The 18,853-nt window shown below is 38.3% G+C and overlaps 1 protein-coding gene and 1 pseudogene across 5 annotated transcripts in view; one reads left to right on the top strand and one right to left on the bottom strand.

Annotated features, from left to right (window-relative positions):
- LOC145545699 (large ribosomal subunit protein eL32 pseudogene) overlaps positions 1 to 7,969 on the bottom strand; it is a 29,536-nt pseudogene extending 21,567 nt beyond the window's left edge.
- The window catches only part of FAR2 (fatty acyl-CoA reductase 2), a 168,598-nt gene that overhangs the window by 80,073 nt on the left and 69,672 nt on the right, over positions 1 to 18,853 (top strand). The gene's annotated exons all lie outside the window — the stretch shown is intronic.

Genomic DNA, 18,853 nt, shown 5'->3' with positions numbered 1-18,853 from the left:
GATACCAAGGTGGAGGAAGAGGAACTTGATTGGCTCTCAAGAGTGGGAAGGATTCTTAATAAACTGACTAAGGAGAGTTCTTTTCCAAAGATGGATTCATCAGGTCAAGGTTGAGACGTTATCAAGAAGAGGGCTCAAAGGAGCCTGACTAAAGTTTGGTCAAGAAGGGAGTCTTTGTGACCAGAACCTTTCTACATTCGGATTTACTCACTAATATGGCTGATGATCTGACTGTGGCTCAGATTATCAGCTCCTTATTGCAAAATTAAGGCTCAAATTAAAAAAAGTAGGGAAGCCCACTAGGCCATTTAGGTATGAACTAAGTCAAATCTCTTATGATTATACAGTGGAAGTGACAAATAGATTCAAGGGACTATATCTGATAGAGATAGTGCCTGAAGAACTGTGGATGGAGGTTCATAACATTGTACAGGAGGTGGTGACCAAACCATCCCCAAGAAAAACAAATGCAAGAAGGCAAAGGGGTTGTTTGAGGAGGCCTTACAAATAGCTGTGAAAAGAAGAGAAGCAAAAGGCAAAGGAGAAAGGGAAAGATATACCCAGCTGAATGCAGAGTTCCAGAGAATAGCAAGGAGAGATAAGAAAGCCTTAAGTCAATAATGCAAAGAAATGAAGGAAAACAATTGAATGGGAAAGAGTAGAGATTTCTTTAAGAAAATGAGAGATACCAAGGGAACATTTCATGCAAAGATAGGCATAATAAAGGACAAAATGGCAAGTACCTAACAGAAGCAGAAGAGATTAAGAAAAGGTGGCAAGAATACACAGAAGAACTGTACAAAAAAGGTCTTAATGGCTCAGATAGCCGATGGTGTGATCACTCATCTAGAGCCAACATCCTGGAGTGTGAAGTCAAGTGGGCCTTAGAAAGTATCATTACAAATGGAGCTAGTGGATATGATGGAATTCCAACTGAGCTACTTCAAATCCTAAAAGATGATGCTTTGAAAGTGCTTCACTCATTATGCCAGCAAATTTGGAAAAACTCGGCAGTGACCACAGAACTGGAAAAGGTCAGTTTTCATTCCAATCCCAAAGAAAGGCAATGCCAAAGAATGTTCAAATTGCACTCATTTCACATGCTAGCAAGATTATGCTCAAAATCCTTCAAGATAGGCTTAACACTGCATCAACCAAAAACTTCCAGATGTATAAGCTGGATTTAGAAAAGGCAGAGGAACCAGAGATAAATTGCCACAATACACTGGATCATAGAAAAAGCAATGGAATTCCAAAAAAACATCTACTTGTACTTCATTGACTGTGCTAAGACCTTTGACTGTGTGGATCACAACAAACTGTGAACATTCTTAATGAGATAGAAATACCAGATTACATTGTCTGCCTCCTGAGAAACCTGTATGCAGGATAAAAAGCAACAGTTAGCACTAGACATGGGACAACAATCTGGTTCCAAATTGGGAAAGGAGTACATCAAGGCTGTATATTTTCACCCTGCTTATTTAACTTATATGCAGAGTATATCATGTGACATGCCAGGCTGTCTGAATCACAAGCTGGAATCAGGATTGCAGGGAGAAATATCAACAGTCTCAAATATCCAGATGATACTGCCCTTATGACAAAAAAATGAAGAGAAGCTAAAGAACCTCTTGATGAAGGTGAAAAAGGAGAGTGTGAAAAAGCTGGCTTAAAACTCAACATTCAGAAAACAAAGATCATGGCATTCGGTCCCATCACTTCATGACAAATAGATGGGGAAAATGTGGAAACAGTGGCAGATTTTATTTTCTTGGGCTCCAAAATCAATGTGGATGGCCATTGCAGCCACAAAATTAAAAGACACTTGCTCCTTGGAAGAACAGCTATGACAAATCTAGACAGCGTATTAAAAAACAGAGATATCACTTTGCCAACTAAAGTCCTTATAGTCCAAGCTATGGTTTTTCCAGTAGTCCTGTATGAATGTGACAGTTGGACCATAACAAAGGCTGAGCACTGAAGAATTGATTCTTTCAAACTGTGGTACTGGAGAAGATTCGAGAGTCCTTTGGACAGCAAGGAGATCAAACCAGTCCATCCTGAAGGAAATCAACCCTGAATATTCACTGGGGGGACTGATGCTGAAGCTGAAGCTCCAGTACTTTGGCTACCTGATGTGAAGAACCGACTCATTGGAAAAGACCCTGATGCTGGGAAAAACTGAGGGCAAGAGGAGAAGGGGGTGACAGAGAATGAAATGTTTGGATGGTATCACTGACTCAGTGGATGTGAATTTTAGCAAATTCAGGGAGATAGTAAAGGACAGGGAAGGCTGGTGTGCTACAAGTTCATGGGTCACAAAGTGTCGAACTTGACTTAGCAACTGTCTTCAGAACAACAACAATGGCCCAATTTGAGCTTCCCAGGTGGTATTAGTGGTAAAGAACCCACCTGTCAATGCAGAAGACATAAGAGATGGGGGTTCGATCTCTGAGTCGAGAAGATCCCCTGGAGTGGGGCATGGCACCACACTCCAGTATTCTTGCTGGAGAATCCCATAGACAGAGGAGCCTACTGGGCTGCAATCCATGGAGTCACAAAGAGTTGGACATGACTGAAGTGACTTAGCACACACACTCACGTGGCTCAATTTAGAATGCTAGAATTACTGTCCTAGTTCTATATCTGTGGGAGATAAGCTCTGTTATCATTCATAATGCTATTGTAGGTGAGTGGAATCAAGGTCTTTATCAGCATGAAGTCTTTTAGCACGACTGTACCCACACTGATAATTTGTTCCAAGTTAAATCCAGGAAATCCAATCAAACTCAGAGAATGATGAGAATATTTGTAGTGTTTGTATCGAACTATTTGCCAGACACTACCCTGGATAATTTATGTAAATTAATCATGCAAATCCTCACTGCAATCTTCTGCTGTAAGTACTATTATAATATCATCCTCATCCCAGGATTACTGGCAGAGAAACTAAAGCACAAAGCAGTTACAAAACATGTCCAGAGTTACTTAATTAAAATATGTCGGAGTTGCAATTGGAACCTAAGTGACAAAGCTTTTGGAATGGTGCTCCTAACCACTGTGCATTCCTGTTTCTGTGAAATCTCTAGCCCTCCTTTTCCCCAAGGAAACACAGACAACTGGGAGTTGGGTGAAGGGGCAGTGGAAGGATATATTAATATGTTTGTGGAAGTCCATGTATTTTGGCTCATTCTTCACATTTAGAGCTCTTTCTCTCTACTACCTAGTGCAGTACTTTAGATAGCAAGTCACCACTAATTTTGTTTTGTTGGATGAATGATGAGTGAATAAATTGCTACATGATATTCAGTTCCCGATCACCAGTAAGATAACCAAATTAATGTTTCTCAAACTCTGGCACACCGAGGAGGACTGCAGTGGCAGTATTTTAGGACAAGAAAGCATTATCTGCATTTCACAATACACAGGTGATTGCAGCAGTTCCTGGGAGCCCTGCCCACAGAGCCCTCCTGTCAGCTTGGCCTGAGCTGGATCTGCGTCACATGGATATAACAGTGCAATGAACCTTCCTGTCCTGAGCTTTTAGATCTCCACTGATGAGAGGCTGTTGGGTCATGGGATGCTGTGGATGCCCATACCATTGCTCCTTAGACCTGATTTAAATTCTTCTGCTACATTTTCAGCTCGACTCTTACCTTCCTTTTTTGTCCAAGAGAAACCTGAAGCCTGAAAAAAAAAAAGACAAAAGGTAAGAAGAAAACAAGAAATGAACAGAGTCCCAGATATTGCTAAAGTTAGTAGTAGGTTCGGTTCAGTTCACTTCAGTCGCTCAGTACTGTCCGACTCCTTGCGACCCCATGAACTGCAGCATGCCAGGCCTCCCTGTCTGTCACCAACTCCCTGAGTCCACCCAAACCCATGTCCATCGAGTCGATGATGCCATCCAGCCATCTCATCCTCTGTTGTCCCCTTCTTCTCCTGCCCTCAATCTTTCCCAGCATGAGGGTCTTTTCCAGTGAGTCAGCTCTTCGCATCAGGTGGCCAAAGTATTAGTAGGAGTGACAAGCTAAATGAGCCTTGGGGCAACAGACTGGTTCTTTTATTTCATTTTCACTTTTCCATGGTCTTCACTAGAACTCATTTATCATAAGAAATCAATTACTTCCTGTGAAGTAGAATCAATAAATCTGCAATGTTCTAAATTGCTTAAAAATGATGACTTGGTTCACCTGGGGCTGTGAAGTATAAGCCAAATAATGGTTGTGAGTTATTTAAATGTTTGAATGAAGAAAAATTCCTTTTCGCTATGACTGCATGACATGAATTGCTGAACTTTTGTGGAGGCCAGGGACCGATGGGATTGGGTGGAGGTGGTTGTTGCTGATCTCTGAAATTCTATTCTGCCCTGAGTGTGCACATTACAAGTGTCGCTTCAGCATGTCTGGTGGAGATTGATAGCCTAAGAGTTTTTATATGGGGTTCAAACATAGACTACAGTAGCAAGGAACTTGAGAGCTCTAGGGAGGGATATGATATTTCAGGTGCATTTGGTTATTTTATTGAATTTGCCTGGAAAAATCAATTTAAAACTTTAATTTGCATACTCAGGAGAGCAGAGGTTAATCATTCCATCTCATGCCTGACAATTAGTGTGCGTTTGTGTGTATGTGTGTGTGTGTTTGTGTGCATGTGTTTTCATTAAATAAGCAACTTCAAAGCGTTCTAAAGGCTGCTTGTTGTATTTCACTGGGCATGGGGGAATTGAACTGGGACATTCATTCTTTAAATATTTTGCCAACATACTTGCTTCAACTGGCTTCTCCATGGGACATATTCTAAGTGTATACATACCAAAGTAATGATTTGTTAGACTTCGGCAGTGTTTTAAAAAAGATATTAATAGCACATTTAAATTGCAAAGTGAAATTAGTACAATAGTATGAAAGACATATGATTGTATAGACTAGCTGAAAGGTCACTACTGTGTGTTTAATTGACTCATGTTCTTTTTTGAAGTAAAGGGATATAAAAGTAATGCTAATTAACTTGTAGTCAGTTAACTTTGTAAATAAAAAACACTTTCAGACTAGTTGCTTATCCTCTCTGAGCCTCAGTTTTCTCATTTGTAATAATCATGCTTGCCTCAAACAGTTGTTGTAGGAATAAGTAGGATAATACACATGGAACCCTTACCAGAAGGCTTAGCACAGAAGGTCCTGGCTATTATTGTTATTGCTGTTGTTAGTCAAAGTTCAGGGCTGTAGGACAGCTCCAGTTATATTTTACTCTAAACAATTAGCATAAATTTTTCCCAGTGGGAAAATTGGATGGAGGGGCTCTTTGGACTGCTCTATAATAGTGCCAGTTAGAACTTATACAGGACTCTGGCCTTTCTGGCTGTCTAATCGGAATGGAGAACAAAGGCTGATGTGGAAATTTTAAGATAACCAGCAGAACTTATACAGGACTCTGGCCTTTCTGGCTGTCTAATCGGAATGGAGAACAAAGGCTGATGTGGAAATTTTAAGATAACCAGCAAGAGTTAAGGAAGCAATCATGCTTTCTCTGGAATGGGGCCACCACAGCTTTGCTCAGAAGTTGTCAGCTTGAGTGCACTCAAGGCCTCAGCTTGAGTGAACTCCAAAAATAATTCCAGTTTTCTTTATTTTCAAACTGAACAACTTATAGGGGTGAAGATGCACACTCTTTTCCCTGAGCATATGTATTTAAGGGCCTCTCACTAGTTTTGTGCAGAAGGAAACAAGCTCTGATGACAGAATTCCTGGGTCCAAATTCCTGTTCTTGTCTTGCCATCAGACTGGCATAGGTTACATAAACTCCCTGAGAGGAGAGGCTTCATTAGTCACCTCATGTAGTTATTGTAAGGATTACATAAAATAATTGCATGCCATGTGGGACATTTTCTGCAACTGTTGGGCATGCTAAGTCACTTCAGTCATGTTCTACTGCTTGCAACCTTATGGACTGTAGCCCTCCGAGTTCCTCTGTCCATGGGATTCTCTAGTCTAGCATAGTGGAGTACTAGTCTCAATAAATGTTAGTGACCCATTTATTCCTTTGGTTCAATGATACTTTCACTGAGAAGTGTTAAAAGAGAAACTGAGGCATATTAAGACTTTCAAGAGTTTATTTGAGTGAAAACCACTTTCAAGAATGAGGCAGCACCAAAGCATAAGAGATTAGAAACCTTCTGTTAACAGAGGTTAGAGGGAAGACTTTGATAGAGAAGAGGTGGAAACAAAGCAAGAATATTATTTGATTGGCTGTAGCTTGCGCAGTTGCATTATTGGAGAGAGCCTAGTTGACTGTGATTGGTTGTCCTTATGTGTGCGTGCTAAGTTGTGTCAGTCCTGTTGGACTCTGTGAGACCTCGTGGACTGTAGCCCACCAGGCTCCTCTGTCCATGGAATTCTCCAGGTAAGAATACTGAAGTGGGTTGCCATTCCCTTCTTCAGGGGATCTTCCCTACCCTGGGATTGAACCTACATCTCTTATGTTTCCTGCACTGGCAGATGGGTTCTTTACCACTAGCGCCATTTGGGAAGCCCATGATTGTGCTTAGGTTTTGCTTTTTAAAAAATTAATTAATTAGGCTGCGCTGGATCTTAGTTGCAGCATGAGGGACCTAGTTCCCTAACCAGGGATCGACCCAGGTCCCCTGTATTGGGAGCACAGTCTTAGCCACTGGACCACCAGGGAAGTCCCAGTTTTGTTTTGTTTTAATTTGGAGGCTAAAGTTACAGGCTAAAATTACAGGCTAAAGTTTTGATTTGCTTATGCAGGTTACTAAACCATTAAAGCCACCTCAGTCTAATGGCCTCCTTGTTTAGTAAATTTAACAGGTATTAGAGATACTTCTGATTTTATTGTATGGTTTCCTCTGTGAGTTTTGACTCAGAGTAAAGGAATTTGGAGAAAGGGTGATTAGAAGTCCTGTTCTCAAAACACATAGATAACTCTGTACTTGCTTCATTTATTATTTATGAAGACATTCAGTAATTATCTTCAGGATTTAAATGGTGGCTCTTTTCACTTCTAATAGTGTAGGTTTGGAAAGTACCAAAGCAAGATCTTTTTTACTAAAGTAGCTGTAAGGTGTTCATTAGCAAAAGTTCATATGCAAATATTGCTACAGAAAAAGATTTAAACTTTTCCAAATTATTTTGGGAACTCAAGTGGTGAGTTTTTTCCAAAATGAAATTCTAATACATTCAAAATCATTTAGATTTTGTTGGGCTTCCTTGGTGGCTAAATAGTAAGGAATCCGCCTGCCAGTGTAGGAGACACATGTTCTATCCCTGGGTTGGGTAGATCCCCTGGAGAAGGAAATGGCAACCCACTCCAGTATTCTTCCCCAGGAATCCCATAGATAGAGGAACCTTGTGGGCTACAGTTCATGGAGTCACAAAAGAGTTGGACATGACTCAGCAACTAAACAACAGCAAATTGTGGAATAAACATTTATTCTCTGCCTATCTTGTCAGAGAGTTTGTGTATAAGTCTAGTTTTTACATTTTTTTCATTTCATTTTGAAATCACTTTAGTCTTAGTTGCATTCTGGTTTGGAGCCAGAATATCCTTCTTCTAAAGGGATATTTTGAATAATAATACAGAGTATCTAAATAATTTTAGAGGAAAAATGGCTAAATTTGGGAAGATGGGAGAGGTAACTTTGCAGAGCTCCATACAAAACCATGGTGAAATGGTTTATTTGAAAGAACATAAGATGCTGACTTATTTTTGAAAACTTATTTTTCTTAGATCTTTACAAAATAAGATTAGAAAATAAAATTTAAAGCAAATACCACTTCCTCTTTTATAAGAAAATTATTTTTTCTATCTTGGTGAAGACTGCAAGATCTCTTAGAGTGTGGAGGTACCCAGGTTTCTTCAGAGCACTCTCTGTGCTGTAATTGTTATAAATTCTGATCATCTGGTTTTTGTCAACAGACTTGGCCTCTTGTTTGGTAAGAGTTGAAGGCATTTTGATTGGCAATATTAAAAAGAAGCTAATATAGAAAAGTTTAAGAAGAGAATTTAGAGAAGAAATAGAAATGTTATAATGAGGATCTCTGAAACAAAACATTGTCAATATAAATGGATAATGGTTTATCTATTATCTCAGATATGGTAGTTTCTTAATATCTATTTAAATCCTGATAATTAACATGCATTCTCCCTTTCATCTTTTCAGGGCTAATGAAGAATGAATGGATAATTTTAAATTATGAGTAAGAAGTAGTAGAAATTATTTCACAATTGATTCTCTGTTGAGTAGATACTCTATGTATTTATATAACATTTGCTCCAAGACATTCTGCATTATCCTTTTTGTTTTTTGCCTTTTATACAGGGATATTATGACTGGTTGTCTTCAGGCAGTTTTATCTGTGCAGATTGCTTTATTAAACAATCAATTTTTCAAAAACACTATGAAATAAGACCTTTTAGTGTCAGCCAAGGAAACATCTAAAAGAGCATCATTTTCTTGACTACAGAAAAAAATGTCTTTTCCTAGGAATTTTTATGTTGCATTTAGTTTCCAAGGGCAATTAACATCTACTCTGTTTAAGACATAACACAAGGACAGAATAATAGCCACAAATTGCTATACTTTTTTACTGGTATACTTTGCTAAGTCAATAAAATGGGTTTCCTTTTTTTTTTTTCCTTAGAGTGGATTTGTCAGGTCTTATTACCTTTGCCAACCTAATTTACATTCTCCTCAGAAAATATTGTCAAGGTTCTACTTTTCAGACTTTGATACTGGTTATTTTGTTTCCAAATAAAAAAAATAGTCAGAATTTTTAGTTTTAAAATATCGGGGTGATATCTGTTTTTTTTTCTTCTGAAAAGTGGAACCCTCTCTCAGGATTACATTTATTTTAAAGGTTTAAATTTTAAACAAGTTATTATGTTTTAAGTATTGTAATATCAGAAACCTTAGAGAAACTTGCAATAAAGTTGATTGTTTTTATAGTGATTTATTCCAATTTCTTTCCATCACATTCTGGCAGAAAATCTTCATTTTCCCTGAAGAGTGAATATCTCTGGTTGGCATATGAAGTATTTGAGTGTTAAACTCATAAAAGAATGTCTTTATCTTGAGCAGAAGATAAACACAGAGACTATTAAGGTTTTGTTTCTCCATTTGCAGAAACACAGCAATGTTCTTTCTGTAGCTACTTTAGTTTTGACATTCTTTGCAGTTAGGTCAACAATGTTGTTTTTAGAAACATTTCTACCTGTGATGGGATATGTTCTAAAGCCCATCTTCCCTGCTGAGTATGGTATGCTGAGTTTTCCTTTATAGTTTACCTGAGTAAGATAATTTATATATTTTGGAATTGTAGTCTGTTTTTAATTCTTCTAAGGATGAGAAACAAAATAAAATGTGAGGTTCCTGAGAGGTATCTGGCATATTTTAACAGACTCAAATGAAAAACTCAGGTGTTCAGTTCAATTCAGTCTCTCAGTCATGTCCGACTTTTTGCGACCCCATGGACTGCAGCACGCCAGGCCTCTCTGTCCATCACCAACTTCCAGAGGTTGAACAAATTCATGTCCATCTAGTCAGTGATGCCACCCAGCCATCTCATCCTCTGTCATCCCCTTCTCCTTCCACCTTCAATCTTTCCCAGCATCAGGGTCTTTTCCAATGAGTCAGTCTTCACATCAGGTGGTCAAAGTATTGGAGTTTCAGCCTCAGCATCAGTCCTTCCAATGAATATTCAGGACTGATTTCCTTTAGGATGGACTGGTTGGATCTCCTTGCCGCCCAAGGGACTCTGAAGAGTCTTCTCCAACACCACAGTTCAAAAGCATCAATTCTTTGGCGCTCAGCTTTCTTTATATTCCAACTCTCAAATTCATACATGACTACAAGAAAAACCATAGCTTCGACTAGATGGACCTTTTCATCTGCTCTTATGTCTCTGCTTTTCAATATGCTATCTAGGTTGGTCATAGCTTTTCTTCCAAGGAGCTAGTGTCTTGTAATTTCTATTTGCCATGAAGTGATGGGACCAGGTGCCATGATCTTAGTTTTCTGAATGTTAAGTTTTAAGACAACTTTTTCACTCTCCTCTTTCACTTTCATAAAGAGGCTTTTAGTTCTTCTTCTCTTGCTGCCATAAGGGTGGTGTCATCTGAATGTCTGAGGTTATTGATATTTCTCCCGGCAATCTTGATTCCAGCTTGTGCTTCATCCAGCCCGGAATTTTGCATGATGTACTCTGCCTATAAGTTAAATAAGCAGGGTGACAACATACAGCCTTGATGTACTCCTTTCCTGATTTGGAGCCAGTCTGTTGTTCCAAACTCAGGTGTGAGGCTTGGGAATCTGATTTTTAAACAAGTTCTACAAGTGGTCCATATGGGCATCACTATTCTAGTAATTCTACTTTAAATTCATAATATACCTGCTGACAACTTCATCTCTCAAATTAAATAAAACACTTATATGAAAAATAAAATAGTCCTGAGAAGCAAAAAGAAATTGGTTGCTGAAGTAAAGGCATCAAAAGTTTATAATGTAAACTTTGAGGCTTTTATTTTATTTAGTTTATTTTTTACTTGAAGTATAGTTGATTTACAATGTTGTGTTAGTTTTAGGTGTAAGCACAGTGATTGAGTCATATATATCTATAGGGTAACGAATCTGAAAATATATATATGGTATATATATTCTTTTTCAGATTCTTTACCTTTTATAGGTTATTACAAAACATTGAATGAATTTCCCTGTGCTATATAGTAGGTCCTTGTTGGCTATCTGTTTTACATAGAGTAGTATGTATATAGGAGAAGGCAATGGCACCCCACTCCAGCACTCTTGCCTGGAAAATCCCATGGATGGAGGAGCCTGGTAGGCTGCAGTACATGGGGTCGCTAAGAGTCAGACACGACTGAGCGACTTCACTTTCACTGTTCACTTTCATGCATTGGGGAAGGAAATGGCAACCCCACTCCAGTGTTCTTGCCTGGAGAATCCCAGGGACGGGGGAGCCTGGTGGGCTGCCATCTATGGGGTCTTACAGAGTCGGACACAACTGAAGCGACTTAGCAGCAGCAGCAGCAGCAGTGTGTATATGCTAATCCCAAAGGGGTGCAGGTACAAGAAGATTATTTGTATGCTTCGTTCACTCAACAAACACACATTGTACACATATCACCTATCGCAGCTCAAATTGCTGAGGATACAAAAATAAAAAGGAAACAGCCTTCCCTATCAAGGATTTCTGTCAAACTGGAGAGATAATACATGTGTAGCAACAGAACAGAGTTTCTGAGAGCCATGGGAATACAGCCATGGCTTGATGTATACCCTGGCACTTTGGGAACCTAGATTTTCACAAGTCAGAGAAGAGACAGGTATGTTATTATGGCCTTTGATGCTGTAAAAGCATATTTCAAGGTGGTTTAGAATCCAAATCCAAGAATTCAGACTTTGTAGTTTATCCCTGAGAAGAGACAAATAATGACTTCCCTGATAAGATTGGCTATGATATTAACAAATATTATTTCTAATATGATATAATGAAATGTGTTAATATTTGGAAGATCTGCATAGTTCAGTGAATTGTTATTTTCCAAATGACCAATAACTATACTATAAAATTAAGCATGAGTAAAAGAGCCATCTAAATAGTGAGATAGGCCAATGATCTTAGTGCAACAGAATATGAAAAGTTCATTGATATGGCCCATATTGTACTAAACTTTAAGAAACTGTAATTTGCCAAGTTTTTGGCATAATGTAAAAAAGTATATCCATAATTATCTAGAAAGGCTTATAAAATATCCCTCCCTTTCCAAATACATATCTGTGTAAGGCCAGACTTTCTCCATATGTTTGACAAAAATAATGTAGCAGATTGAATACAGAAACAGATATGGAAGTCTAGTTGCTTCTACTAAGGCAGATATTAAAGAAGTTTGTAAAAATGTAAAATGGTACCAACCTTCTCAATATAGATTTTTTTTTAAATTTCGGAAAATATTAATCACTATTCAAAACAGTCACTTTTCAAAAAACACCTTATTTCTGTTAACATTTAATGAGCTTAGCATGGTTTTAAATGGTAAGTATTTTAAAATCTCAGTTTTATTTTCAAATATGTGAAATACTGGTAGGCATAACCACATAAAGTCTATCTAGGATATTCAATAATTTGGGTATAAAAGGTTCTGAGACAAAAAAGTTAGAGGACAGGTGGTTTAGCTGATCCTAGCAAGAGAGAGGGAGAAGGCAATAGCACCCCACTCCAGTACTCTTGCCTGGAAAATCCCATGGACGGAGGAGCCTGGTAGGCTACAGTCCATGGGGTCCCGAAGAGTCGGACACAACTGAGCGACTTCACTTTCATGCATTGGAGAAGGAAATGGCAACCCACTCCAGTGTTCTTGCCTGGAGAATCCCAGGGACGGCGGAGCCTGGTGGGCTGCCGTCTATGGGTCGCACAGAGTCATAGCAGCAGGTTTTCACCCACAGCAGCAGCAGCAGGTTTCATCAGTCAGAGTCCTTTGATTGAAAGCAACAGAAACTAAGACAACTGGGTTAGTTTTCTGTTTTTGTGTAAAAAATTCCTCAAAATAAAGCAGTCTAAAACAACAAGTAAATATCATCTCATAGTTTCCATGCAGTTTTAGAACCCATGGAATTTGTTTTTCAAAATCAATAGAAGAATCTCTTTATTTAGGAAGACAGTAATTCTTATAAAGGAATCACTTAGGATAATCTCCCTTTTCACTTAACTGAGGACATTAATTACAATAAGGTAACATAAACATGGGAGTGTAAATAATCATCATTCTGCTGGTTAGAAGCAAATTAGTAGACCTTCCCATTTCCAAGGGAAGCAGATTACGAAGTAAATCATTGGGGATCATTTTAAGATCTGCCTACCATAGTAATGTAAACAAATAGAGAATTTATCAAAAGAAAATGAGGTAACCACACAATCAAAGGAATGGCTAAAAGTCAGTCTTGGAAAAGATAAGAAGCTCTTTTCCATTATCCTGAAAGCTATCAAAGACTTGCTTGCTTTTGCTTTTTGTATCAAGAGAACAAGTATTAATTGACTAAACTATCTGGTCAACATGCCAGCACTAGGTGAATCAACTCCATATTTTTTTTAATGTTGTGTCCCTTTACTCAAAATTAAAGATCCTCTCCTTGGCTCAGTGGGGAGGAGGGTCTTGAATGACAGGCCCTTGAAGACTATCCACAATGGAGAAAGAGGTGCTGCTTCAAAAGGAGGTTTGTGGACAGTAGAAGGTGAAAGATACTGGAAGGTCAAAACACAGGTGTCCACAAAAGCCATCAGAACCAAAGGTAGCATAACTTTTCAAAGAGCAAAGGCAGAGAAATATTATCCTTCAACAGTATATACTTATGATGTAAAACCTAACAGATCTTTTATACTTATAAGCTCAAGTTTTGACAAAAAAAACTTATGAATACATCGTTATTATATATTCCCATTGACTTGTTTTTTAATGACATGGAGTAGTTTCACATTATATTTTGTTTATTTCATTTATTGTTGCTATGAAAAAGGGACAGACAGCTTTTTGGGGGTTTTAAGCAAAAAGATTATTTAGAAATTATTTCCTCACTATATTAGTTCTTCCCAATGACTATCCAGTTATCTTGATCTTCCTTCCAATATTCCTTTTATCCTATACCTGAAATGTTCTCTCCTGCCCTAATTTTCTAGCCATCATCAATCATTCCAGTAATGTCCAAAATTGCTCTTCCTCTATCAAGAAGACAAAGTTCATATGACTCTGACTCCAGCTTCTGACCAGGGCACCTCCTAAAAATCACTTTAACAATGTGTATACAAAGTAAAATTTCTGTTTTTTTTTATCCCCACTGTCTGGTTGGAATCAACCTTTCCTTAATATACAAATAACATTAGCCTCTCCTCCCAAGCATTTTGGGAAATTTCCAAGAATGCTTGGTAAGCTTATATTCTTCTGATTACCTCTCATTATGAATTACTGCTCCCACTGAATTCTTCATTCCTCTTCTTATTTGCTCATCGCCTGTTGTGGCTACTCTTTCCCTACCACTTCTGATGGCAGACAAGGCTGCCTTTACGAAGAGTACCACTAACATAAATATATAGCAGGGACTTCTCAAGGCATGAGCTGACACAGAGAGATTATAGCACAAAATCTAAAAAACTTTTTTTTACTTCACTGTACTTATCTCACTGCTTCATTATCCACAGCACAGATTTTTATTCACATTCCTTTTCCCCAGAGAGCTCCCACAATTGCAGTCAGGCCCTCTCTCTTCTCTCTAGAATATTTTTTTTCCTCTCTCTCTCTCTTTATATAATGTATATACTTACTGTCATGTGGAAGGGGTGAGATGTGATAGTTATCATGACTAAACATGCCCGTAGTTGTAAAAAGAAATGATCTGTATAACAGAATTTCTCCATTCCTCCTAAATTTGAATTGTGGATCTCTATGTATAATATCATCACTTTACATTTTATTAGTATTATCTTTTTTTTTCTTTGTAGGCTTTTCCTGAGAAGAGACTATATCTGTTAAAAATGTTTCCAGGCATATCTGAGCCAACACCAATTCCAGATACAATTTTTTTGGTGGGAGGAGTGGGGGAGATGATATAATTGAAAAGGGTAATTAAACTGTGGAATTATTCACTGAGAAAAGTTATATATTTTTTTGAAGTGCTAGGAATTTTATTGAATTTTTAAAGGACAGTTTTGAAAATGTCATTCTGAACTTGTATTAAAGAAAGGTTAAGGTCAGTATATGCTACATGTATGATGTGTGTATCTGTGTGTGTACATGTATAATGTATGGCTATTTATATATGTGTGTAAACATGTGCTAAGATGCTCCTCTCCTTCTCTGTCATTTTTGTCCTTTAGTAGTGCTGTGACTTTTCTCTTTAAATTTGATAGAAATCTAAAAATACTTTCTCAAGAAAAGAAAGGAGGAATTTCTGAAATTTTTAATTAATTTTACCTACATAGCCTGCAAATTGTGGTTTCTATTTTTATGTGTCTTTGCTCAATTTCTTTTTCTTTTCTTCAGCCTGTTCTCCCCTTCTTTTTGTCTCTCCAGATCTATGTATTTATTTATTTTTACTTTCACAACCTGAGGTATTTTTTGCAGACTGCCCTGCCAACTGACAGTGTCTCCTTTGATGTATTCTGAGCTGCTTTTTCAAAAAAACTATGACATATAAAATCCCTCCTTTCCTTCCTGTGTGAACATTTGACATAAAAACCAAACAGTCTTCTTTCTGCTGCTGCACATCCCAGCAGTGGGACCTGTGTTGCTCACTGCTTGTCTCACCTTTCATGCCCCAGGAGGTACCTGCTCTAGGGAGTGGTTGATCCTGAGAGAGTCCCTGATGGTGGTCAGAGTTCCCTAGAGGTGAGGAGCCCCCCTTTGGTCCCTCGAGAAATCACTCGCATTTGTTCACTCCACGACAGTGAAGGATGGCAGGCATGGAGGCCACCTGGCTTCTTAGCATGCTGAGTCTGAACATTCAGCATGAGCCTTGCCTCTCCATATATTTTTTGCACATCCATTTCAATGCACAGTATTTCACGTTACACAAAAGGATTCACACAGGCTTTGACACAATACTTCAGGATTTCTGTGGAACTGGAGAGCAAAGTTTCTGTGAGTTTTGAAGCCTTACCCTTGGCACCTTTATTTCATTTAGAACTGGGTCAGGGAGATCCCTTGGAGAAGGAAATAGAAACCTATTCCAGTATTCTTTCCTGGGAAATCCCATGGACAGATGAGCCTGGTGGGCTACAGTCCATGGGGCCACTAGAGTCGCACACGACTAAATAAAAAATAACCCAAATGACAAAATGTAACAACTAAAACAAAAAGCTTATTTTCTTTAAAATTTTATTGTCCTTAATCAACTCCCTTTCTTGACCTCTGAGCATTATTATACAAGTAAGTTTACCCTGCACTCAATTAGTGAATATACAGATGCTAAAAATCTACATCGTGGAGATAGCAAGTTATTTTTAAATGCCTTTAAAGTTACATAGAGGCCCACACTCAGTACAGTAACTCCCCTAGGAATGAGTTCTGTTCAGAGAGCACATTCGTAAGTCCAGTTTATTTGTAAATCCAACAAAGTTAGCCTAGGTACCCAACTAACACAATTGGCTGTAACATATTGTATTGTAATAGGTTTATAATTCTTTTCACACAAATAATACATAAAAAAACAAACATACAAAATAAAACATTTTTAATCTTACAGTACAGTACCTTGAAAAGTATAGTAGTACAGTACAACAGCTGGCATACAGGAGCTAGCATTGAGTGAACAGGAAAGAAGAGTTACTAACTAGAGAAAGAAGAGGTGGTGGGAGATGGTGGAGCTGAAGGATCATCAGCAACAGGAGATGGAGGTCAAGCTGCAATTTCATTCACACCTGACATCGATGGCAAAAGTTCTGTTTCCTTGCTGGATTCAATTCTATCTATCCTCTTATAAAAATGATCCAGTGATGTCTGGGTAGTAGCTCTATTTTTTTCTTGTCATAGATGACATCCTGGGCTTGAAATAAAGATACTGTATTACTGTACTCTTGATAGCACTATACAGTAAAGTACACAAAAGCATAATCACTTGTACACTGTAAGCAAGCAGACACTTGGACTAACTTACATGATTAGACACGTGAATGCAGATTTGCATCTTTGAAAGTTTGCAACTTGAAGGTTCGTATATAGGAAACTTACTGTAAATGAAATGTCCTAATTCAGTCACTGGCATGCAGCAGATTTGGGCAGCACTGTGGTCCCATGAATCAGAGACAACACAGAGGATTATTTCCCTATGAACAACTCAAGTCTCTTCACCTGCTGGGCTCTAGACCTGTTCATACTTTCAATTCATGATAAATATGGAATTAAGTTTACCATTATAATCCAAGGTAGCTCCTTAAACTCTTAACAATGCATCTGAATTGAAATTTTTGGCTAACTAGCAGACCCATAGATGACTGTCATACTACCTGGACTCACTAAAGGAAGTGACTTTAAAGGATAAGAAAAGATAAGAGCCATTCCAAAATACAAATTACGTTTAGCAGAGGACAATAGAAGAAAAACCTCTTTTTCCTATATTTGGGTAATGGTTAATGGAGTAACTATGGAATTAATGAAACCAGATTCAAAACCTAGCTCTGCCACTCATGTGCCCCCCATTCAGAAGTTAATCTCTGTAAAGATCCCTTACCTGTAAAAGGAGTAGAATAGTTTTGTGGAAATAAATGAAGGCCTACCAAATGAGAATAAGCAAAGTCTGTTTATTCTGAACTGGTAATAGCAAGAAAGTCAGCAACTGTCACCTGCATTTTGGCAAAGACTCAGAAGGAGGTGCAGGAGCCAGGAAGGCATTATAGTAGGAAAAGGGAAGCTGCAGTTGTGCCCTGACTGGGGGCTGTTGGTATGGGGAGTCTGCAGACTGGCTCGCTAGGAGTGGGGCATTCTGCATGATTGATTAATGCTGTGTATTTGGCTCTCTCTGGTTGGTGCTAAGTGGAAGGGGGGACAAAAAATTAGGGGAACTGATGATTATGAATCAAGCCCGGACTCTTTGGGGCCAACTGTTACAGAAGTTATTGTTCAGCTTCCTGGATCGTCCCTAGAGATAGCAATTTGACCTTCTGAAAATCTGACTTCTAACTGGCTGGATTTCCAGGTTGTTTGTTATAGTTAATGGGTTGGGCTTCTGGGCAGGTTGCTGCAAGTTATGAGTCAAAGTTCTATTTTTTTATATACTCTGGTAATGGTCCATTGGTGTATTCAGTCTCTCAGTTATACCCATGAATGGCATTTGTCACAAGGGGACCACATAGCAGATGCTCAATAAATAGAAATTCAGTCTCTTCAAGTGTTTGAAACCAGTGCTGTCTGGTGAATTTTCCTTGATGTCAGTGTTAGGTAGATGTGGGGGAAGTCATATGATGCTGGCATAAGAAGGTCCCTCTCTGGGGAGTTATTTCAGAGTTGGCAGGTACTTTATCATTTGTGGGCAAAACATCTGTGAATACCTTAGGAGGACCTAAAAGCTATATTCCATCAATTTCATTTCTAGGAACTATCTAAGCCCAAAAAGGAACTCCAGGATCCTAACAGGTCTCTAAGTTCATCCTGAGTTTAAGATGTGTTCTGGGGAAGCCAATGAGCTTAAAGACACTTGTGACTGTTAATAGTTCAATAATAAAAACACTCTCATTTGAAGAGAGATGAAGTACCTTATCCTGAACAGGTGGGTATCATGTCCGTCCTTGTATCCCCAACATCTGGCACAATACCCGGAACACCGTACACACTTATTCACCAGCTGAATAAATGAATGGATGAATTTCTCAACTTAGATCAAGTAGCTGTTGCAAAGATAGTAGGGGGTCACCTTGCCTGTTATTTCCTATGTAATTTAGCTATTCCTTATGTTTTATTCTTCACTAGAACCCTTAAACTCTGATTGAACTAAAAATAATCAAATGATTGATCACAGAATTTATAATGATAGAAAAAATCATTTTGGTCACTTTTTGGTCACTTTCCTCCCCGCAAATGCTGAATTCTGGAAAGAATGTGCCAATGAATACACTAAATGGAATTTTAAATCCCTGTTCAGTGAACTGGAAGAAAAGATGACTTAAAGTAGCTTATTAATGTCCATGTGAAATGGTGCCTAATTTGAAATTTAAATGCTAAACTTATTCAAATGATTTCACAGAAATATATTCCAAGCCAGTTGGTTCACACAGCCTCTTGGGAACTGTTCATCTCAAAGTTGACAGGCAGAACAACTTGCATTTTGTGTGGCAGA

This window comes from Giraffa tippelskirchi, chromosome 4 (genome assembly GCF_054371585.1).
Source record: "Giraffa tippelskirchi isolate mGirTip1 chromosome 4, T2T-mGirTip1v1.2.pri, whole genome shotgun sequence".
NCBI classification, from domain to species: Eukaryota; Metazoa; Chordata; class Mammalia; order Artiodactyla; family Giraffidae; genus Giraffa; species Giraffa tippelskirchi.
Note: the sequence above shows the minus strand (reverse complement) of the source record. Positions and strands in the feature narration are given on the sequence as shown.